This window comes from Merops nubicus, unplaced genomic scaffold (assembly GCF_000691845.1).
Source record: "Merops nubicus isolate BGI_N331 unplaced genomic scaffold, ASM69184v1 scaffold21914, whole genome shotgun sequence".
In the NCBI taxonomy this organism is placed as follows: Eukaryota; Metazoa; Chordata; class Aves; order Coraciiformes; family Meropidae; genus Merops; species Merops nubicus.
In genome coordinates this window covers 40,049-45,255 of record NW_008604150.1, presented here as the reverse complement: position 1 = coordinate 45,255, position 5,207 = coordinate 40,049, and positions in this window count along the sequence as shown.

The following is a 5,207-nucleotide window of genomic DNA, read 5'->3' as shown; positions in this document are numbered from 1 at the left end:
TCCCTGCGGGCCTCCGGGCAGGCAGCTGGCACCAGCCTCACCTCCTGCTCTCCTACCCGCCGGCCACCGCCAGCAGAGCTTTGCTGGACCTCGCAAGCCGCCTGCACGGCCCAAGGGCTTCACTTGCCCAGCAGTGCATGCGAAGGGGTGGTCTGCTTTGTACCCAAAGCCATTTGTACCCAAAGTTGCACACTCTGGGGAAGAAAGAGAAATAAAGTCATTGGTCACCTCAATGGCTTTTTAAAGTTCTGGACTGGGAAGGCAGGTCCTGGCCAGGCTTAGCAAATCCCAGAGCAGCTCCGTTATTCCCTAATATTCCTGTGGGGAGGGGGCACTAGGTGACTCAATCACTCGGATGGTCTCTGGCCCAGCTCCTGTGCCAGCAGGACAGGCACAGTGGTGTGACTCTACTACGCTTTGAATTCCTCCTTTTTGAATTTGGTGTTATTAGGGATTCTTTCCCTTTTTTCCCCCTTAAACGAGCCACCTCTTTCCCCTGCACACAGATAAGCACATTGGACCCTGTGGCCTTCCCAGACCTTGAAAGGGACCAGTTTCAAAAACCCCAAGGAACTCTCTAGCTTGTTGGTGTGAACCCTAGACACAGTTCCATGGCTTCATGGGCTCTGCTTGGATGCAGATTTTGATCATGTGCTGGACACATGGGGCAGCTGGGGCTTCCAGAGAAAGAGCTGTGCAACTTGGTCTTGTGGCTTTTTGCTTCCTGAAAGGGGAGTTCCTTGAAAATGTCCCCTTATTACAGTAATTGTCCTTGATCTATACGGAATAACTTTGCTCATATTGACTCCCATTGTCTCCCTTTAGCCAGAAAATAGACAATCCAATGGCTATTGTTCAATCTGGAGGTGTGCCAAGATTGGAAAGGGAGATAAGAAAATACGTGTTTGCAGCTGTTGTTTAGACTCTGGGCATATCCTGGACACAGTGTGAGTCTCGGAGAAAATAAAAGTCTTTTCCCACACTGGGCTTAGCAGCGGTGTCACTGGCTGGCCGGGATGCACGGGCAGAGCTGCTGAGCTCTTCACTGTCACTGGAGGCTGAATTCAGGCCCTGTGCTCGAGGTCTCTTAGTCAATGGACCTGCAGGCAGGAGCTGGGTTACTTCACTGGAGAGTATACAACTCAGTGGATGTATTTCCAGTCTTCTCAGTGTCCCCTGAAACCGGCGTGGCCTAACCCCACCAGCCTGATGGCCATTCAGGCAACACTGAACTGAATTGATCCAGTTACATTCTGTATTCTCATCCCAGATCTGGGTTCTTTACCCAGTGTGGAAAATCCAATCACACAGAGTTGAGATACTTGCTTCAGTTCTGGTTCTGCACAGAAAAGGGATGTCAGGAGGTAGTTCACAAAACTAGCACACCTCTGAGACATAAACCAGATCTTACAAAACATCAACAAAGAAGCTACAGTAAGCTGGTCAGTCCTTTCCTCACTCTCAGCTTCACACATGAAAGCAGAAACTTAGCTCTCAATGCTCCTGCTATCTTTTGGGACCACCCAGCACTTACCTAGGTGTGATACCACCTCTCACTCCCCGTCCCTGGTTGTGAAATCTAGAACTTTTGATAAGCCTTTTGACAATGCTTTGGGTCTGAGGGGTGGGGTATTCACATTGTAATTAGCTATATAAAGGGTACCATTTTAGCAATCCTTATTGCTCTTCCTTATGCAAGACTCTGCCTCCTTTTAAGCTTACTGTCCCCTTATCCCTCCTTTAGGCCTTATCTTGTGAAAAGATTCTTTGTCTGCCTTCCAACAGTATGACAAAAGCAGGCAATTTCATCCATGGAGTTCATTTACTGCTTGGATATAGGAACATCCTTCAAAGCCCCTCAAGGGGGAGAGCCCTTTGGAAATGCCTTCCAACACAGTGGCAGTGCAAAGGAAATAAAAATTAAGTGGTACCAAAAGAACAAAAATAGCATCTTTCAGCAGGAAAGTGTCAGGAAGCTTCTAGTGTGTTATCTTCATGGCCAAAAAATTACACCTACTTATATTAAACTAAATAATGCCACTGTGTCCTGGAGGAGTGGAAGTGGAAGATTTTGAAGAAGAAAGTTTTTGGAGGATTTTAATCTAGGACAAGTGTCCTATTTCTGACATCTGTTAAGTGTGAAGAGTCATAGAAATTAATCTAAAAGAACATGGGAAATTTCTTTGCCTTGTTAGGAACTCATCAGCTCAAAGGAATTTGGCTTAGGAAACGCGTGTATGTCAGGTAGTTGGCACACTTCTGACAATGGAAACCTCAGTCTGCAAAGAACAGCATGGAGGTGAGTGTCTTTGGGAAGCAGACGTGTTCAGAGTGGTACATGATACTAGTCCTGAGATGACAGGGATAAGAAGAGACATGAGGTGAAAAAGAAGCTTCTACCAAACAGTGAGCTACAGAAGTGTGTGACACATAGTATATATTTCATTAGTTGGAGTAACAAATAACTGACCTCCACTTTGTAATGTTATGATCCATTAACTGTGCCATAACAACTGGCACACAGAAGCATTTGTTGCTGTGTATTCATACTGACCACCACCTTTCCCTAAAAATCTAACCAATTTCTGAACTGGCTGCTATGTCTGCAACAGCAGTGGGCTTCTGAGTTGCCCAAGACAAAGACAGCTTCTTGTAAGATAGGTTTTTTTTTTCTCTGACTCTTCCTGGTGGACTAAAGGGAAGCTGACCTTTGGCGTTGTATACTGAGTGGCCATTCTGAGGTACCCACTCTGAAAGTAGTCAGCTTTCTATAGGGCTTTATTATATGGAGTTGCCACAGGAACACTAATCAAGAGGAACTGTGACAAAACCAGTCAGTACTGCCTACCTTCCACAACAGGCTGTAGTGATGGGGATGCATGGAAGAAAGTTGGTACTGTTCTATTAATAAGGACACTGGAAAAATGGAGGATCTAACAGCATGTCACAAATTGTTGCCCATCTCAAAAGTTAGGCCTTTAAAATAAGTTTTCACTCTAATTCACCAGCTGATCTCTTTTTAAATGGTAAGCTAATTTACTAATACTTCTGTGGGAAGACGGAACCAGCAAATACCAGCTGAGTTTCTACTGGTCAGCACCAACGTCCGAAGCAGGCAAAATCCCATAAGGAAAATATTATTTTATCTGAAAGGGAGACAATAATTGAAGTAGGGTGATTTCAGCACCGGGAATCAGCAATTTCTGATTCTGTTATCCCTCAACATACGTTGGTTTTGGGAAAATCACAAAGACTGACTGAAGAAAATGCACATATGCATCTGCTGGACTGAAATTAGTTGCATATGCAAATCAGGAGGTTGCAAAAATATCAGTTAATTATACACCACATTAGGCACATGCATTCACAAACATGTGCATAAGTGTAGAAAAGATACACTGCGTATTTTGATATAAGTCAAAGCATACCCACAGGTCTGAAAAATAGTTCTAGTGCAAAGAGCTCTCAGTGTTCTGAATATTTGTTTTTTAATCTTTCACAAAATAAATATAGACAAGCAAGCTAGAGCCAGATGTACCAGAAAGCCCAAGATCCTACTGCAGTGCTAATAGGAAGCCTAGCAGGTTGTTAGGCACTGACACAATTCCTCGTGAAGTCTCAGTCTGCTTCCACCTAGCAGCTGTTTCACTTGGTCAGAATCTAACTTTGATATTGAAAATAACAAGGAGAAAGTTGAAGGAACTGTAAATAAAAAAATCCCATTTCCTGCAACTCCAGCATCCATTTATCAAGTCACGCAAAAATGTACTGAATAAATAGCTATTTATAGGTTGTTGGCCAAGGAGGACCTGAACAAAGCAGCAAATAAACTGGGAAGGGACAGTCTTTTTGTCTTGCAGTCATTACATATAAATTTCCTCCTGAACAAAGTAAGGCATGAGGACGTGCTGTGTCAGCCAGTGAAATGTACACACTGCACCACCTACAACCACCAAATCAGTGCTCTCATCTGCCCCTAAAACAGTGTTTTGTAAACACAGACAGTCAAACCTTTCCAAGATCATTTGTTTCTGACACTGAAATACAATCAACTGTTGGACCCCACTCAGTCATAGTAGAGACCGGTTCTGGGGAGGAAACACTGAAGGATGTCTTCTTCAGCTGATAATACACGATGGTTCAGAAAGATAAAATACAACTGCTCCAAGCTGGACAATCAGCACAACAAAACTCTTAAGTTTACAAAAGGAATTTGGGAGACCAGCTCATTGGTAAGGAGGTTCATGACCTTAGCTTTGTATTTCATCCAAAAAATTCCCACCTTGATCTCTCTAGAGCAGTAGTCCCTAACAGGAGAATGGGATATCACCTCACCAGTAATTGCTTGAGATTAGAAAGCCTCCAACATCATCCCTTCTTTGTGCAGGTATTCTGGCAGAACCTTCATGTCAGGCTAGCAGGTTTCCTAATGGCCCCCACTACCACTTCTGTGGTGATGCACACACATGGTGACAGAAGGCACTCTGCTGTGCAACCTTATCCTCATGGTACCTACTTCCAGCTCTCACCCAAGTACTGCACATAGTGTATGAGACAACATGGTCTCAGTATGAAATGTGGGCCATGGAGGAGTTCTAAGAGCACTTCACTTGTGTCTCACATTTACTAAGACAGACTAGATGAACTTCATATCCCCTAGTCACTAGTGAATGCACTTACTTCAATAATTTTTTATTATTAAGCTCTGTTAAAGGTAATGGGAAATACTCAAGATTGTAGGCCACGCAGACACACACATACACGTCAGAGCAGAGTTGAAGGAGGCACATGACGTTTGCACAGCTGAGGAAGGTGGTACTGTAGGGGAAAAAAGCTTGTGGCTGTTTTCCAACCAAGAATCATAAAGAGTATCCTTGAACCCCAGGGCCACCTCTGTTGCAGGCTCATGGAAACACCAGGTGTCTGCAGAGGTGTCCGGCAATCCACAGACCTAGCAATGCTTATTTGCTGTCCAGAAAAATCCAACACAACAGACCATTAACACCTCCAACCCCGGTCTTTTGCAGCCTTTCCACATTCTGGCTGGCAAAATCAATAACGTACCATTTCCACACATAGCGAGCAGTAGCTGAGCTGTTCTGATTTGATGTAGACAGCCCTCAGGGGCTTCTCTTTGGAGCACTTGTCGCATGGACCAAATACAACTGCTAAAAAGGTCTGGTCACACATCTTTGCAGTTCAGGAGA